General features: G+C 40.0%; 1 protein-coding gene across 2 annotated transcripts in view; it reads right to left on the bottom strand.

Annotated features, from left to right (window-relative positions):
- The window catches only part of TRAK1 (trafficking kinesin protein 1), a 103,499-nt gene that overhangs the window by 75,495 nt on the left and 8,069 nt on the right, over positions 1-19,935 (bottom strand). For both annotated transcript variants that reach the window (XM_042044259.1, XM_042044260.1), the window contains exon 2: positions 5,349-5,641. The gene's annotated coding sequence lies outside the window, so the exon portion shown is untranslated. The remainder of the gene's footprint in view (positions 1-5,348; positions 5,642-19,935) is intronic.

Raw genomic sequence — 19,935 nt, 5'->3', positions numbered from 1 at the left:
CCAGCTCCACCAAGCAACATTTTACACCTCTTCTCTCATATTGACAAAACTGAGAAAAACATGGAAGTCCCACCCCAAATCAGGAGCTGAAAAAGAAGCAAATGCAGAGCAAGTTATGCTCCACTAAAAGAGAAAGGTAACCCCAACAGAACTCAGAGAGGTTCAAATAAAGGGAAACAATTCAAAACTGTCAATATTTTTTCAGTACTTTTTTAACCATTTAAAGCTTATAAATCAACCAGCAGGCCTGTAACAGGTACCAAACCCAACCAGAGCACCCTGTTGAACAGTCTCAGAATAGCAAGCACACAATTTCTGGGGGTAACTCACGCACCTAGAACAGGACAGCTAGGAGTACAGCATTCTCCCCATCACCTGCATAACAAGAGTAAAGCAATCTCACAACAACCTCTAATACCTAAGTCCCTAAGGAGTTAATATTGAGTAATCATGTTTTATCATACTTGAAACAGAAGGAACAGACATTCAGCCTTACAATACAAAAACATGCATCTTGGGAGACACACACACAATAGAATGGAAATTCCGTGGGCCCTAAGCATGTCTTTTAAAATAAAGTGGTTACATAATGAAATGGTCAGAACAACACCACTTATCTGTAAGATCAGTCGGTTATCAAACCTGGCTGATGTTGCCATGAAGAGAGGTGATCTGGTGGAAGAGAATGGAATCTGTTTCATATGGGAACATATTTAAAGCCTGAATAAGGATAGAGACAGGATGAAAACCCAGAGAAAACTTTCTACATCCAAACATTGCTAGGAGATTGTGTGAATGAGGCTTGACAGCAAGAGAAAGTTGGTTTCTCTGGATGTTATGACTCCTTCCACTGCAGTCAGTGCAGTAACATGCAAGTTACACAACCTGCGAGGAAGGTCAAACAATACCAACTCTTCTCACAGATACCTTTCTGCTGAGAAAAAAAGACATTTCATGGTTTGACCCCTCCAGTACTTTAATTTTGTTTCTAGCAATTTAAAAAAAAAAAATCTACTTGTGTTAATTGCAAAAGTAAGACACAGAACAGGTTATTACCACAAAGCATTTCCCAATAATTCAACAGCCCTCAGGAAATTGTCCTGAACAGCCAGAAAACACATTCCTACATGCATTTAGTAAGAGTAATTAGTACAATGAACAAATGAATCATGCAAACTAATGAAGGAGCTGGGCAATTTAAATTACAGTCCATTCATTCTCTCCCTTTTCAGAGAAGGATGAGGAAACCTACATGGCATATTAAGCAGTTAGCTCTTGAATTACAAAGTACACCATACTAAAATCATTGCAAATAGTGAGTATTCAGACATGCAAAAGCAGACAAAGTTAACTTATTGAAGATGTCTAAGGATACTGTGTTACACATATTTTAAGAGGAAAAAAAGAAAAAAAAACACAAAAAACCTCACAAAATATTCTGGCAGTCAAACAGCTATCACAAGAGTAGTATGCAGTGATATTTCAGACTTCCATCTCCACTGTACTCTCCATTTCCAGGAGGACAGGATTTGTCTGACAGCAGCTGACAGATAAGAAAGAAAGCCAATCAGACTAAGAGGCTTCTGTAATTCATAAAATTGGGACTATTGAGCAATTTAGTGATATTCTGCTTTTTCATGCCAAGATTACAGCCCTTCCTGCTCTACAAAAAATGGGATGGGGGTGGTGGTGGTGTTAGAGAAGAAAGCTCCTAATTCCAGCTGCTGTTTTCATCAACATCTGACTGAAAGCATTCAGGTCTGCACTGCAAATAGAGAAAAGACAGAAAAGCATTTTCCACTCCCTTTCTAGCAAAAGGAACACTAGATGGTGCTACATCCGTATTCCTGTCTCTATGCTCTGGGATGAATGGCAGCAGCAAGAAAAAAAAGTTAAAAGGAAAAAACCCAACAACTAGGACATGATAGATGCCTCCCACACGTAGCAGCACCATGACACTTCCTTACAGTGCTACCCCTCTGTCCACCAACCCCAGGACTTGAGTCTCCTACCCATTTACCTACAAGAGCTCCACAATCAATAGCAATAGAAACTTCAAGTCAGACTACACTGATCTTCTCTCCTATATCTTGCTAACAAAATCTAAAATGAAGTATTACAAAACAAAAAATCTATTACAACAGCTACTGAGTCCATTTTCAGGTTTAGTGTTTAGAAAGTATGTGCCCCACCAGCACTTTTTTCATATTAACTCTTAAAACATTCACAAACTTTTTTTTTCAATGGATCAACTATCCGACTTCATTTGCCCTTCTGTGCTAAAGTCAGCACAGATTCAGATGCATTTACCTGCATAAGGCTTCACTTGCAGCACCTATGAGCTTTGGATGGTGCTTTAACATCAAATTCAGTGGGAAAGGTGCTTTTACGGGGCTGTCCCTCTCTCACACATTGGCTTAAGGAAATTTTTCACCACACTGTTTTTTGTCACCTGGGTCCAGCCCTGCAGTGCTTATTGCCTCTGCTATGCCAACATAACTGCTTTTAGGCCGCACAGTAGGACAGATCAGAGGTGTGACCTAAGTAAAAAGTAACCCTCATCTCCTCTCTGACACGAAAGCAGAGCAAGGATTCTATCCAGACCAGTTGCCTGAAATACCTCCAGTTGCACTCCCACAGAAATCTGTTAAAGCACAATTCTGAGATGGTGTGGGGACATGAAATGTTTAAGCCAGCCCTGTATCCAAGAAAACACACTTAGCACAATCAGAATGTGCAATGCTCTCAGCTACATTGAATCTGCTCTTGGGTTCCAGGCAGGAAAGATGGTGCTCCTGACAGAGACTGCCAAGTACCTCTCTACTGCCAGCAAACACAACAGGAAACAAAAACAGTAATGAAAAAAAAAAAGGAAGCAGCATTAAGAATTTTTTGAGCATCAGTGGTCTTGAAAAGTTAAACAGCAAAATGTGCACATCATATAATTTACTATTAGCTATATCAGAGATAGCTCCAATTACCATTAGCTTGCTGCATTACAGAAAGCATCACCACACCACACTCTGCCTCAGTTTCCCATTCTTTTCTTAACTGTGCTCAAGCCTTTATTTGCAAGAATTTTTGCAGATAACTTTTACAATAGGCTGAAGGTCTTAACCTTAGACTAAAAAAAAAAAAAAAAAAAAAAAAAAAAAAAAAAAAAAAAAAAAAAAACAACAGACTTCCCTGATTGCTGAATTTGAATTCTAGGATGAGTCAAGGCTTGGCACCAGAAGAAAAAGTATGGTATATGCACACTTGATATGAGCAATTTTTTTCCCCACTAACCATTTTAAAAGTGCAAATAGTGCTAATTTGTCAATCAGAACTAAACAAAGACTTCATGTTAAAGTCTCTGGGAATCCTGACAATTCAATCAAGTATTTATGTTTCAAAGGTAGACACTGCATACCTGCACACAATACTGATAAAGATTTTACAGAGGGAATATGAGACCAATTCCTTACATCCAGCCTGTGCCCTGTGACACCTTTAAAACATGAAACAAAAAGCTGAAACTCAAAAATCGATAAACACAAAAAAAACCCCACCCCAACTAACCAAACAATCAACAAAACCACTGCTATTTCTACTGCAAGTCACATCATGTTGTCCTCAGGTCACAAACAGTACAAATGTGACGCCACAGAACAGCAAATCTATTTTAAAAAGCAATTCAGCATCAATCTGTAAACAACACTTGGCTGTTAGCTCAGCAAGAAGAAAGAGATTCAGAAACTACACCAGGCTTGAAGGAATGTGAAGTAGCAAGAACATGCACTGGCCTCTATTCAATAAAAACTTTTTAGAAGTTTAAAAAGTGAGTTTGTCTTGCCTTTCAAGGAACCATAATCAAGAAGGCATCGTAATTCATGAAAGAAGTTGGTTGTCCTGGTTTACAGTCAGAAACAGAAAAACAAAGTTAAATTCCCGTTAACAGGGGAGGGAGGAAAGGGGGTGAAGTGGAGACAGGCCACAGCCTTGCAGATCCTTCTACAAGGGGCCTGGAAAACAGTTACACTGCCAGGAATGCATTTATGTGATATGTAGTTTCTAGTCTACCTAACAAGCAAATACCTACATGGAAGTCAAAAGGATGACCCATTTTTGAACCAACCAGTTAAGTAGCTCTATGAAAACAAGGAAGGAAGGATGGCAAGTAAGTTTAAACAAAGCATTTATTCCATGTAGACGCATACCTGACAAAGTGACTCCAGTGTTAATCCTGCTGCTTGTCTTCCCAAGGAAATCAGGATGGACTTGAGAGCACCTCTGCCCTTCTTTCTATTTCCTTTTTTTCAGAATATCAACCCTTAATAACTACACAGCTGTTGGGCTGGGCTGAGCTAAGCTAAGGCATGCTACTAAAGCAGCTGTTGACAGTCACCATTAATTAGTTCTGTGACTTAAAGACAATTCTAGAAAGGGCTGAAAGCAACTCAGGATAAAAGTATCTCGCTGCCAAGTAGCATGGCCTTAGCTGTTTTTCTCAGACATCTCATTTCTCCCTTCCAAAAACTCAGCTGACTCTTCAAACATTCCCAAAAGGAATTAAAACTCACAAGGTCACGTTAGGCTAAAAGAAGCCTCACAGCTCAGCCAACAAACCACGCACTTGGAATGGAAACTGCCTGTCATTTCATGGCCATAACCATGACTAAACTGACTTAAGGTGATTATTCAAACACAAAAAAATTTGGTCAGCTGACCACAGCACTAAGAATCTAATTCTATTTAAAATACCATACTTCAACACATATTCAATTTATTTGTATGAATCTATAATAAGGTATTCAACCTTTCATAAATGCATGCAGAAGAAGCTATTCAATATACAATTAACAATTCAATATACATTAACTTTCCAGAACTAATGTGAAAAAAAGAAATGGCTTTGAAAAGCAAAAATATGTGCAGTAAAAATGTTAGATCCTATTTCGCCCATCCCTTTTCTCCCACAAAGCAATTCTCTTATGAAGAGAAAAATCTAAATTATGCTGAACATCAGGACAAGCATTCCATAAACTTTAAGCTGCAGTGCTCCTTTCTCCTCATCCCCGATTTTGGCTATTTTCCAAACAAACTTTCAAACGGTTCCATTTCCCTAGTACATAAATACTGGGTAAACAGTAACCTGGTTTCACAGCTATCATTGGTCTGGCCCATTTGCAAGGACCTTAAACATTACAAAGTGCTTTCACTGAAAATCCTGGTGCCTGTGAAATCACTTCTTAGACAAGAAGAAATGCGCAGAACAGCGGCAGGACCGTCCATGAAGCCGATACCCCACCATGAGCTTAATTCTACACCTCCACATGCTTACCAAGGAGAAAGATTTGACTGCTTACCAGTAATGGTGCAGGCATCTCTGTACTCTCTGCAGTCCGGCACATCATCTTCCACCCCTTCGCTTACATAGTGCTCCTCGTGAATGCCTGTGTCGCGGGCTAGGACTGCATGGTTCGACAGCTCCGAGGGAGGCACGGTGGCGGCCAAAGTGCAGTTGTGCAAAGCTGTGGCGTCCAGCTTGGCAGGTTTCACAGGCTTGTGCAATGTGCCATCAGGGGGACCAGCACTGGAGACTGGGGCTGGCTGGCACAGATGGAACTCCTCCTCTTTGCTAGAGTTGGCTTCAAGAAGTCTGCAGAGCACAAAAGAAACAAATGTTCAATTCAAGCCATTCCAAACAGTGTATATCAGGACAGATGATTTTCTTTTCCTTAAACATTAGTTTAACCTGACAAATTCAGCAAATACGAAAATGCCAGTACTCTTCACAGAGCAGCAGCCTACGTCTGCTCTTTGCACAGTCGTGCACACTCTGCACCTTGCACAGTGGCAAAGTTCCATCCCTTGTATCATGTTTTTTACTACCAACAGCTGATTAAACACCCATATTTTTGCCTATCCCAACTTGCAGTAAGCACAGTCCATGTACCTTGGCTCATTCACCAACTTTCTCTCACATCAACCAAGCCAAAGCTCTGTGTAATCCAGCATCTGTATGAGGCAGCACATCCCTGGTTGATCTACTGGCACTTCAATAACATCATAATTTGAAATCAACTGGGAGCAAACAAAACAGCAATAATTGGAAGTTTATTCTATAACCCTACCAGACTTTCCTCTCCACTGCACAGCCCAGCCCCTCACTGACAGACTGGCAGCTGGCACCTCTGCTTCCTTTACAGACTACACAGAAAACAAAACTCAAGGTGCACTGGGTTAAGGGGTTGACCACACTGCTGCTCCCCAGTGCCTCAGCCTCAAACTGGGAACAAAGTCCCTCAAGGCTGGATACTGATGTCCCCAGCAAGATGAAATTGGCCAGAGAAGGAATGAAGAAGAGCACATTTGTCCTAAAACTTCACCAAACCTTCTGTGTAAGGAGCTAAAGGCACTACAAGAAGTGGTGGTATGGTACTGCTACTGGTTATCAGCAGTGTAAGGAAAGATGCAAATGCTCCCTGCTGCTAGGAAAGGAAAATATAATTGTGGGATTGCAGACAAACAGACTTGGGAAAGGACCTGAAAGACTTTATACATGTAATAGCTACAAGGCATAAGTGGCAGCTGTAGAACAAGCCACACAGGAATACCCAGACACATGGGAAAAACAAAGACAGACAGCAAGAAGACACAATTGCACTGGTTTGGTAGCAGCAGGTGTGGATGCAATTCCATACGCAAGTGCAGCAACAGAACACGCTATATAGCATGTTCAGTGTTTCATTGAGAACCAGATACACAACAGTTTTCTTGAGAATTCTATGTGAAAAAGGCTCTCTCTAATCTCTAGGAATATGTCCAGATAATCTTATTTTGCTGTCAAAATTGCACTCAGTATTTTGGCATCTTGTTTTCTGGCATTTCTAGTCAGTAACATTATTGCTCCACCAAAACATGACAGTATTTCTAGAAACTCACTGCAAGACTCAAATATCTGTCCCTAAACTGTCAAGACAAAGACCAGGTTTAGATCTCCTAGGAGTAAGTTTCAGAGAAGTCTTGCAACAAAGTTGGAACACTGCACCAGCATCATCATTTCTCTACGTATTTTCCCCCTTCAGCACAAGCTTAAGAACAAAAAAGCAAAATTCTCTCCTCCTTTCAGAGGGTCTCAACAAGGATACCTTTGCACTGAAATCAGAACATCATAACTAGAAAACAGATGGGCAGTATTAACTCTTGAAAAAAACATCCCTACACACAAAATAACATTTCATTAAGTTTTCCTCAATTACATAGATTTGTATTACTGCATGGTATAATTTAACCTGGAAATAGTTCTCACATTCAGAGACTCAAAAACTGTATTTTGTAAGGACCATAATAGCTAAAGGAACATACTAAATCAAATTATAAATTTATACCATACCCAAATAAAAATGATACTCTACTGTGGGAGCTGCAGGAAGAGAAAGTTTCGCTCGAGTGCTTTAACAGAAAGTGTTATGGTTCCCCTGCAGAGCATCCCATTATTCCTGCACTATCACAGTACATACTGAAAAGAACAGTGGGGTTACTTGTACTGACTACTTTTAAAATCGCCCCCTTTCAAGTAGCTCTTTAGAAATAACAAGAAGGATATTACGGATATTAGAAATAAGTTAATCAAATGAAGTTGGGAAACAAAATGCAAATCTTAATTTTCCCCTCTACACTGAAGATAGAAACAGTTTAAGCTATAAACAAGAAAAAGTACTGGAAGTGCACAGACTGACTGATTAGACTGGCTCAATTTTGTCCTAGCTGCTACCACACATCTATGAATTTCATTTTTTTTGGGAAACTTTGGGAAGTCTGTTGTTATGAACAAGGCCATGACTAGGATTAAGGAACTAAAAGCACCAACTGCACTCTTCAGCTTTTCTTGCCCTCCTCCCCAGGCCCTGCCTTAGCAACCTCCGGAAGCCAGGAACACAACAGCACTCCTGAATGAAGTAACACTGATAACCAAGGTGTGATTTGTGTGCAGTCTTCAAGTGAGTTCTGGGAATTTAAGATCTTGTAACTTTTCTGAACCAACATCTGACATACCTGACCACCTCCACTCATTTCTGACTCTCCCACACAGTCCTCACCAAAAATACTTTTGGCCAGAACATAATATTCCAGTTTGCATTAGAAGTTTGTGTTGAATGAGTTTCACCTCTTAGCATTCACTCCACTGAGGTACCATGGAACCAGTTCTCCCCCTCCTGTAAACTTCACCACAACAGCTCCTGCCTTGTCTCTGTTATGAGTAAATAGAGATACACATCCAGAAACAAAAGTCATCGGCCTCTTCCTTTACACAACCTGTTTCACTGTTGGAACTTATGGAAACTAGAAAAAAATAAGCTTGAAAGCACAAAGAAGGAACAAAAGCCAACCCCCCCAAAATTCACAACAGTCAGTCTGCCTGGTCTGCAGAAGAAACACGTGGAACATCTACATGAGAAAGTTCAGGATTAAGGCAGAGAATTTGCCTTGATCTTAAAACCTTGTATCATGGAACAAACAAAGCCAGCATCAATGTGTATTACGTCTGCTTCCTTTCAGACTTATTAAATATCCTCAGTTTCCATACACACAGGGGAGAAATGTTGTTCACTCTTCTGAAACACTATGGAGGCACTGTTTGCATGGCCTCTCTCGCAAGGCAAATATTACCACCTAATACAGGCAGTGCACACTTGTCTTTTAAATTTCTAAGTCTTCCTATTACAGAAAATAAAACCAAACTGCAGCTGAGCACTATTTACCAGATTGTCAAAACAGCCATGAAGAGAAATGGACATGGTACCTACTGTCCCCATGAAATACACAACATTAATATTATTCTTTAGTCAGCATCACCTGCACATACAATATTCATAAACAAGATGGTACAAATTGTTATTGCAGTCTTTGGTATTTACTCCTTCTGACACACAAATGAGGATATAAATCATTATTGCAGCTTTGTACTTAATCTGACATCCAAACAAGCACAGAGTTTATAAATCAGATTATAACTTTTCTTAATGAAATTTCAACCCATTTCATTCTTTCTACTGCATATGCCAACAGCAGCCTGCATATAGCATTTAAATAACTCCTCTCCTACCTAATATGACATAATTCAGCTTTTGCCTCAGTATGGCAAAAGCTGTATTGTACCATTATTGGCTGTATTGTACCATTTCTCCCAGTCTAAATACAATGACAGTTTGAAGCCAATAGACATGTGGGACTAAAGAAATATTTAATTTGGAATGTTTGAACTTAATTCTTCAGTGTAAAACTGTTTGCTGAAAGAGCAAAATTCCCTAAAGTTTATCATCTATATATTTTTTAAAAGTAGAGGTTCATTCTACTCTGAAAAAACCATATTTGTCAGTTATTTGTTAAAGGTATTCATTCCAACCTTGCACTTTGTTAGAGTGATCACACAAGCACAAAGACTTGCTCCTGCACACCACCTCAGCAGAATGCTCAGATTTTGGTCTAACCCAATAAATGCCTAAAACAGAGTATTGGCATGGTTACTATATTAAGACCTTAAATTCTACATAGAGCCAACACCTCTGCAATCTAATAGTACATCCACAGAATAGATTGGACTATAACTGCAATATAACCAAGACCTGATAAAGTAGTACATTGGGTGCTGACTGTAGTGTACCTGTGGCAGCCCAGATTACAAAAGGCAAGTCAAAAATTGAGATGTGATTAGTCAGCCCTGTGTCCCACTTAAAAAAAAAACCAACCCAGCTTTGCCAGTTATCTAGGCAAAGCAGTTCGAAGCTAACAGACACATTTACATTAGACAACAGCCAAAATTTGATGGGTTTGAGGTAGAGGGGGAAAGAAAATCTCCAGTCAGCCATTTCTGGGTTCTGGACATTAAAAAGAAATGAGTCCATTTTTCATTTGAAGTTTGTTTTGTGGGAAAAGAGTTGAGTTTCATACACCACAAATTTCATATACAAGCAAATAAAATAAACCACTTGCTTTTCAACTGCCAAGTTGAAAATGAGATGACATTTTTCTGCATTCAGCACTAAACGCAACTTAAATCTGAATCTAAATACACAAATGACTTTAAGTAATCCTTCCTCCATCAAAAGCAGAGGTGTTCAGCCATGTGCTTACCTAGAGCCCAGCAATGCCAAATATGTTATCTATAACTTTGCAACATTATTCTTACCACCATCTTGGATTGCAGCAACAGCAATTTACTGTTGTCACAAAACATCTGGAACTCCTAATGTGCTACCCAGGAACCAGATGCTGGACCCTTTGGTGATTACTAAGCTTTGAACTTTTTTTAGTTATCCAGCTCAGATTTTGTGAGCTAAATAACTCACAAAATACTACTTTTATTCAATAGTCTAAAATGGCAACTGGGACATTGTAAACATCTGCCAATTTAAAGGAATACTTCCTTAACAGAGGGGAAAAATATCTTTCCAGAACATCTGACTAAAACCTTCCAGGTCATCCTTTTGCTATGCATACTCTCATATGTAACTATGCTGTTTGGTTTAGAGCAGAAGCAGAACCACTTACTGTGAGCTGGCTGGTTTTGCAGAACAGCTCTGATGCATATGAGCCATCAATTCCCTTTTGAGTAGAAATATGAAAACTCTGTTCCAAGATGCACTTCAAATGCTACTTCCTGTCTAACAGGGACATGAAACTTCAGGTAGCCCCATGGGCTACATCACTGACAAGTCATCTGGCGTGTACCTATTAAATTTTCTCCTTCAAGAAGCTTCAAACTGCCCAGGTAAGTGGGGACATCCAGTCCAAGGTGACAAGCTAAAACTAATCTAAAGTAACTCCCCGAAATCAGTAATGAAGACTTAAGAAGCTTCAGTGTTTTGATCTAGTCATCTGTGGTGGCCAGTGAACCTACATTACAAGGGACAGAGAGCTCTCAGTAAGACAAGTCCCCAGTACCACAAGAACCTCTTAGGTTAGGGTGACCAAAAAGGCTTCTCCCAGGATGCTTGTTCTGTTACGCCGATCTATTCCAGTTTGGATTCCCCGGTTGGCTGTCAGCCTCCACCCCTCATCACTCGCCCAGAGCTTCCCCATTGGTCCGGTCCCTGTTCCCTAGTCCTGCCTTTTCCCCGCCCCCGTATAAAACCCCGGATCGCCACTGTTCTCTCGCCTTTGCCTCTGCAACCTTCGACAGTGTAGAAGCAATAAATGCTCCTGCTGGAATACACGCAAAGACCCTTCCTGCCTCTTTTGCTACCGACTTTATACTGAAGCTAGCCGTGCGTTTGTGCATGCACGCGTATGAGCCCACAGAGCCGGACAGAGACCGTAATAGTCACCCACCCCTACTGACCAAAGTATTTGCTAATTTAGACAGAACCACACGGTATCAAGGGATTGAGAGAGCTTTCTGCTCTTCACATCCGCCTGGAGCTTCAGAGCCCTGATCCTGTATTCTAATTTACTAATTCACTAATTCTCAGTTACTAAGTACTAACTGCTGCTTAAACACATCAGAGGGTTTTAGAATGTGCAAATTCCACTCTTTTATATACTTGAAAGAGTCCCACCAGAAATATTCTTCCTTGTTTTGTGCATCATGTTTTAAATCTCTTAAACACCTCTGTTTTACTTTAAGTCTGGTACGTTTTGCTAAGTTGTTTAAAAAGAAGCCTCAAGGTTCTTATTTACCCCCCACCAAAAAAAAATTCTTCAGATGCAAAATGCTCCATGTAGACACGGAAGCAAATCAAAGCTACTTTATATGTCTGTCTCATCTGTAAAAAGATAAACATGCTTGCCTACCCTTGTTGTTTGGGAAAATAATTGACTGAAGCAACTTAGATTTGCTTCAAGTATTCAACTCTATTTCTTTCATAATGCACATCTTGAATCTATAAAAGTTTGCCTTCTTTTAATTTAAAAGTAATTTCTTCAGTAAGTGGGTGGGTTCAAAAGCCAGTCAAAATGCCTTCTTCAATTTAAACACACTTTGTCACACCTTGAAGAAACAACCATTTGCAAAAGGTCTGGCTTTTACACACACACACACACACACATAAACATTCACTGTTTAACTTTTAGATAAAGGCTGAATATGATCCCAAATAATTTACTGAGTTGTTTTAATTATGTGCTGTAGTATATATACTCTCTTATAAACCATGGGGTTTAGCTTCTGCTCAGAACCTGCCTTTTAAACATGCAAAATGCTGACTGCTTAGTTAAAACCTCTAGCTCAAGGGACATAAAGTGTCTAAGTGTCACAGATGAGTGACAGAATGTGACAAGCAGTTTATTTACCTTCAAACACTTCACAAAATTCTGCATTTCTCATGTTAGAAGAGATCCAGTAATTTTACAGTAAAAACTAAAGGGACAAACATCTGGGATAACTGCAGACTACATCCTTATCCAGAATTTTAAAGCCATTCAAGGCCCTTTTAATCAAGCATCTTGCCTAAGTTTCCTAGCTTTATAGTACATTCAGATCACATTCCATGCTTTTTGTTGGTTTTGGAATTTTTTCTCCTTCTCGGTAGGGTTAGGAATGCTTTGACCTAGCCAAATGCAATCTTTCAGAAAAGTATCAACACCCTGTGTTAATGCCACATGCTATGAAGGATCATCACAGGTATATGCCTCCCTAAGAGAGGCTCTTCTGCCTATGAAACCATAAAAAATGTTTTCAAGCTAAAGATCTGAAAGGTTTCTAAAATCACTTTCATAAAGTCTCATAACAAATACTAAGCTAATGAAGGCATCCAAAACCAGGACAATACTTGGCTAACTGCCAGTGGCATGGTACTGTCATTTAGAATTTAAAAAGTCACCACTAGAGAACAAAAGCAAGAATAGCAGCAGCAATAACCAAAAAGCTGCTTAAACCATAATATAACCACGTACAGCTTGAAATCTCACTCTCAAGGTCCTGAAAGCTGCTGCTGTAACCTTGTTTGGCTTTATTTGACCATTAAGTCATCAATCAAGACAGTCATGTTTTCTCAAAAAACAATGAAATCAAAACATCACAAATAATAAGCCTCTTAAAAGAAAACCACACCACTGTTCTCCACAAACCAAAGTTTCTCACCACTAGGATCTGGCCTTCAGAAGGAGCCCATCAGTCTCTTCTCCTCTCAGGGCAAGGGACAGTGGAAGCCTACTGTAAGACAAGCCCTGGGTTTGACCTTCGCAGCTGTGAGGGCACAAGTGTGCTCTCACCCAGCTTTACGTAACACTGCCCTGCTCTGCTCTCAAGTTCCTTCAGGCAAATATTGCAGGGATCTATAAATAGTTCTTCCTCACGTAAGGCTCACATTACATTGGAAGCTTTTTACAGCTCCCTCTCCTTTTATTAAATGTAGGCCAAAAACCATGCCCTCCCCACCATCCCCCTCTCAGTGAACAAAAAAATTTGCAAAAATGTTAAATAGTGCGTTCCCTTTCCCGCAACACCTCGTGCTCCTGGCTGGGAGATCTTCAGCTGTGTACCTGCCTTGGAAAGGGAAAACTGTTCAACCATCACCACTAGTGACTAGCACAGAGTGTATGAGAACTGCATGTGGAGGCAAACAAGGAATTCATGAAGAAAGAAAACAAAGCTCAGAGGTATGGCAGTGCAAAGTATGAACGCCGCAAACACGTACTTTCTTTTCACACCCATGCACGTACAAGGTGCTCACTGAGGTAGATCAATACAAGGTGGTCCAAAAGACACGGACCAATACTTGCTGAAGATAAGAATAAGATCTTACGACTTTAAAAAAGCAAAATAAAACAAACCCAAAAAACCAAAAAAACCCACCAAATCTTTTTGGGTTAGGCAACTGTTATATTTAGTAGGTATGGACTCCAGTCTCAAACACAGTGAATACACAAGCTAGAATACAAGAGCATCAGCTTTGGTACAGAAACACCATGCCTACCAGCATATCTCCTTGTACCACTATAAAAAGGCAGGTATCAAAGAGCCCAGGTATGGGGAAAATGAGTACACCAGCAGCAAACCAGGTCCTCAGATAATGTGGGTGGGAACAGTGATAACAGAAATAGGAAAACTTCTCTTTATTTATATACCACAAAAGAATGGAACTCCCCAATCCTTTACTTCTCCATAAACCTCAAAGGCTTTCAAAATAGAGTTTTATGTACAGCTTTCCTGCTATCTGCGGAGAGCTGTGGATTACCACAAGTTCTCTGAGCTGCAGCAGCTGAGGTAATACCACTGTCTCTGCTCTTGAGTCCTGAGCTCACTTCCTACCCACAGGAAGGAGCAGTGAGGGCACTTGCCCAGAACAAGAGCAGAGTCACAAATGCACTCCACACACATGAACCAGCTACTTGTACAGGGAAGCAAAACAAAACCCCCCAAGAACTCACTGAATAGCAGCTGGGCCTAAGACAGCAGGCAGTAGGTAAAGATATTCAAATTAAAATCTGTTCCCATTCCAAGCTAAACCCCTGATGAGCCAGCCCAGCCATACTTTGTTCCTCAGGATAAAACTAAAGAGCAAGGGAAGACAGCCAAAAGACCATGCTAGTATGTTGGTTTCCCACCACCACTACAATACTACTGTTTAATCAAAAGTACAATAGACCTAATTGCCAGCAAGTTAGGACCAAGAGTTTTAGTCAAGTAACTCTAAACAAAGAACAGACTGGCTCAAACCAAATATTTATCATGGTTTAAAACCTGGGGGAGAGGGGGCAATTTTAATCTTGTTTTGCATTACTATTGTTCTTCTATTACAGGAGGAATTTTTAATTTCTCACCCTCTGCAATGATTTTTAACACTCTAAATGGAGTTGGTACAATTTAAATTTTAAAAAATACTGATTTACAGCATTGGGAAAAAGTGTCATTATTTCAAATTTTAACAGCTGACATTCTGAAAATATTTGCACAAAATATCGTAACACAACACTGCTGTTTTTCTTTACTGTTTCTTATTGCACACAGTCAGTGAGAGCAGGGATAAGAAATTCTATGCTACCTGTCCTAAAAAAAAACCCCCAACAAAACAAACACAAAACTCAAAAAATTCAAAACCTATATACCATAACTCCTGTGTCCTGATCCACTTACTTTCAGACTCAGTTTATTGCTTTAGACAAAGTTGAATAATTATATAAAAAAGATTATCAAAAAATAAGACCAACAAACAAATAAAAATCCCATCTGTTGAGTAAGAACATCCTAATTTTTATCAGAAATCAAAAAATTTAAATATCCTGTTGCTGCTAGAAGCAATTTCAAACACAACTATTGGGAGGCTCACCTCCAAGGACAGTCAGACCACCAATTCCTGCTCTGAGTAAGATGCTAAGTCCATCTGCTTTGGCTCACTAGCATCACTGGCCCTCACTCCCTGGCAGCAAGCCTCCCCACGTGCTCGAGCAACTGGCACAATCCAGTGAGAGCCTCCATCATTCTTCAAGGTTGCCTTACAACCCTGAAGGTGCACAGAGCTTCTCAAAACCTATCCCACAATTTCTTAACTGGCTGTTAATATCCCTGGGCCTCATATCCACTTCCTTTTGCCATCTCTGATTAGGTGCGTATGGGAGCAATGCTTTCAGCCATACACTGTTGTGTTTGAGAGGACATGAGTGAACTGAACACAGCTCTGTGATGAGCTCTATAATTATAGCCCCTCTCTAAAGCTTTGGGCTGGGGGGAATGCAGATCACAGCCCTTTTCAGCCCAGAGAAAGCCCCATCTCCAACACTTGTTGATATCTGAACCTTACAAGCCACTTTAGGTACCAGTGTTGAGGAGTGAAATAACAAGACCACAAATTCCCAAACAACCACCAATCCAGGGCCTTATACCAAAGCCTTGGTCACATGGCCCTCCCAGCAACTGAGACAGGTGCCCCTGACTAACAAGGGTGCATCTCAACACACACCATTCCAATGAAGGACTGCTTCCCTCCAGCTCCCCTAGGGGCTAATGGCTACAGCAAAACAAAGCCATTTCACAGCCCTTCTCAAAAGGCTACAATATAGTTTAAAAACTGGCACAATTATTCTGTCAAGTCATTTTTCTGCTTCTGATGCTTGTGTGTAAACATCAAGAACAAAATAGGAAAATAAGAATTTGCTCTTTAAAGGTTGCTCTGTATAATCAGTATATTACCATATACATGTGTCTGTGTTCTTGGGAACCTAGAAATGTTTATCTTAACAACAGGCTGTGGAATTTCAGGAAACTGAGCCAATTATCCATGGCTTAGTGCCATTAAAGTCAAAGTCACACAAGCAAAGATTTTAAAACAGAGTTTTTTAGTATTCAAGGGGCATTAACATGAACATGGCAAGAGCAAAGCTGTGATACAGTCTTTACACACACACACACACAAAAAAAAAAAAACCACCAACCCCAAACAAAACAAAAGAGGAAAAAACAAGTCTCCTTACAGGGGGGAACTACACAAGAGCATAAGCTAGGGGAAACTAATGCCTGAGATGGCCACCAAAAAACAGAGACTAGACAAGAATAAGGGAATAAAGGTATTTATTTGAAGGGCCTTCAAGGTCACCTTGGGCAGTCAAAAGGCTACACCCAAAATGGACGCTAAGTCACGAGTTCTTCACACTTTTGTAAGTTTGGTCCATTTGCATATCAGGATCAATTCTCCAGTTACAACCTCAGTTAATCATGTAACTACCCCAAGTTTGCCCCCCTCTTCAGAGTCCTTAGTTTACATATTTTGGGGCCTGGGACAATCTAGGTGTCCTTGGAGAGCAAACCTGGAGTGGCTTGTTATGTCTAACCAGCATGAGAGAACAGCAGCTAACAGGCCACAAGAAACTTCAGAGTTACACACTAGGCAGTACAGGATTTAAAAAATATAAAAGTTAAAACCTAAGGCATCAGTACAAATGCAAATTAAATGCAATACATGCTCAGTTTTTGCTTCATTTGCAGACTATCTTACTTAGACACAGAATGAAGTTGAAATCCAGCATTGTGGCTTTCCCCAAAGAACCACAAAAATAAAAGTTTGGATTCACTCAGTACAGATGGATCAAATGGTTCCAGACCATTTGGAAACTGACTTTGGAAAATACTTGTGATAACCATGGGACGTGGCACTTTCTGAAGGTGTCCTTAGATAAATTTCCTGTGTGCATGTACATATTCTCCAAAACACACAACAGATAGTCCTGGACACTGAACCTCACTTACCAGATTCATGGCACAGGCAGTAAGAAAGCACTTGACCACACTGCCCCCTGACAGCTCCTGCTCGACTGGAAATCTTTATTGTGACCAAAAACTACTTTACGTGGACTAGACAAGCTGACCTGCTCTACCATCTGGCAGTTCAGTTCCCCACTTATCAGCATGCCTTATGACTTACTTGTATCTTAGCACCCAGTCAGAAAGCATTCACAGTCTACCAACAGCCTCAGGCAAGCAACCCAGCCAGTTTTCCATGAGGAAAACAGTTCTTAGACAAACTTTATTCCTATATATTAAGGATTTTATTCTTTGTGTTCTTTGAAACTTAATTAGAAGACTGAAATTTCTCTGAAAGCGGAACTTTTCACTACAGTATCAAAAGCAACCCTTTCTTGAGCAATAAAAGGAATTGAACTAATTCAGTAAAATACTACAGACACATGCTAAATGTAAAAGTGCAGAGAACAACATGTAATTTTACAAGGTTGGTAAACTCAGCATTTGAAGCACTTCTTTATTCAGTTGAAAAATATAAAAACAAAATCACTAATGTTACCCATCTGCAGTTTAAAAGAAAGTCTCTCTCAAAACAAGTATATTATGATGCTTAGAAATCCCTTCCTTCGAAATGTTTTTTCATGACCTAACTTGGCAGAACAATGGTCCTATCAGCCTCAGAACCACAATTAGAATTCATTTCCCTTGACTCATACATACTCTAGCACAAGGAAAGTTATCATTCCCAATACTCAGTTTTCTCAAAATAACCATAATAAGACTGGAACATCTTCTGGATTTTAAGTACCATGGTTACATTTGAAGAAGATGATGAGACATTTTAAGACCACAGGAAAGTATCACTAAACCAAAGTAATAGTCTGACTCTTTTAAAGACTGTCACATTTTTGGCTTGTGCACGAATAAACAAGCCGCTGTCAAGGGAGTTGTGGAAGACTCAGATTTCAAGAGCAACAGGTAAAATGGAAAGCAAGGCCTACAGGTACAACCCTTAATATAAACACAGGATTTCCTGACAAGAACAGATCTCTCTACCTACAAATTCCCTGTGTAGATTCCTCATTTGATACATAAACTCTTATTTGAGCTTAAAAAGTTAAAAAGAAGCCAAGATTTGACAACTGAAGCTAGTAACATTAAAAAGAGCTTGGAGACAGCACACTCTCAATTTCATTACTTAAGCCTTCATTAATTCTCAGTTTTCTGTCCAGTATGTTCTTACAGCAGACCTCAAAGCTTTATCATATCTCTTTTACTGTCAAGAGAGAATATGAAGCTCTCCTTGCTATTGAAGAAGGTCTGGAGAGCAATTCCTTGCAACTTAATGTGGCAGAAGGAAAAAATGAACTTGTGGAGAAAGGATGGCATATCACATAATTAAAAGAGAGAAATTTTAGAAAAATACTTTTATATTCTACGTAGGCACTGACTTCCCTGAAACAAAGTCAATCTACTTAACTTGTTTTACAGTTCATGTAGAAAAGCTTTTGATGCAAATTTAGTCATGCTTTAAGCATAACCAGGGTGAAATATTATAGTGTATCTGCCTGGGGGTTTGGGCTCTAACACAATTTTCAGTAAGAAATGCTGAAATAACATTAAAAAGTATGCAAAATAATGGCAAAGATCTCCAAAGTATCACTTGCCCCATGCAAATAGCAGTTTCAGCTTTGTTTAACAAGTTCTTGCAGTCCAGACAGTTCATGCAGCAGTTCAAGCAAAACACAAGACTGTATTCTAAAGTGAAAATTGCAGTATTTTCTCTACCAGGATACATGGAATTACATATTGTAGCTGTTCTTAGTGCACAGTAGAGATGTGGCTACACTAGACCACCCTTACATCGCTTGCTGTTCCAGACCCAGATGCAATTTCCAGAAATACAGTTTATTCACCTGTACCAAATGCAGGGTTCAGCAAGACCCTCAGTTTCCACCAAGAACCATTTTCTGTTCTTCCCAGTGAAACATTCTGCTATCACTTTAAAGCCTTCTCTTTACAATATTACATTTCTCTTCTGTGCACTTTTATGTCTCTGTAAGGCCCCATGACTCAGTTTTCACACACCTGTCCCTCACCATGGAAACAGAAAAGGAAGAAAAAATAGAATGCATATACCTCATTTACATTATTGAATAAAAATACCCTATTGATATTCATCATTAAGTTGGAATCTCCATGGCCAAAACAGGAAGCACAGATCAGTTTCCCATGACTCAAGCCTAGCAGTAATTCCCTTGTAAACTTCCATCACCAACACCAGCAACTGACAGGTCAAGGCCAAAATAAGCCATTGTCCTGTAGTTTAGAAAGGCAGCCAGCTTTCAAACAGCAGTACGTCTAGCACATCCCCTCTGGGGTGAACGTGTTGGCAGTGACAAACTGCACCAAACCTTCCTTGACCTCTCTCTCTTTTAACAGATTTTTGTGGTAGGTTTGCAGTTCCGCCACTTGTGCCCTTTCTTCAAAAGCTGCTCTTCAGTGCAGACTCCACAGGCACTGACACACACACCAGCTGCCTGCACAGCCCCTGCCCAGACCAAAATATCTCTGTGCAACCCGAGAAAGGCACGCTGCCACCTTCTCAGCAGGATGAGACGGTGCTGAAATGCTCTTCCCCAGCCTCGCTGTATACAACACTGACTGCAGGAGAAACATGAAGGTTTATTAATAAGCAGGAGGAAAAGGTCAGCAGCTTGACTTGGATCCACAGCTTTCTAGGCTAAGATCACTTGCACAGTATGCCAGACGGG

Source organism: Corvus kubaryi, unplaced genomic scaffold (assembly GCF_017639235.1).
Source record: "Corvus kubaryi isolate FWS band 111438036 unplaced genomic scaffold, C.kubaryi_AGA036_p1.0 37398, whole genome shotgun sequence".
Taxonomy (NCBI): domain Eukaryota; kingdom Metazoa; phylum Chordata; class Aves; order Passeriformes; family Corvidae; genus Corvus; species Corvus kubaryi.
Note: the sequence above shows the minus strand (reverse complement) of the source record. Positions and strands in the feature narration are given on the sequence as shown.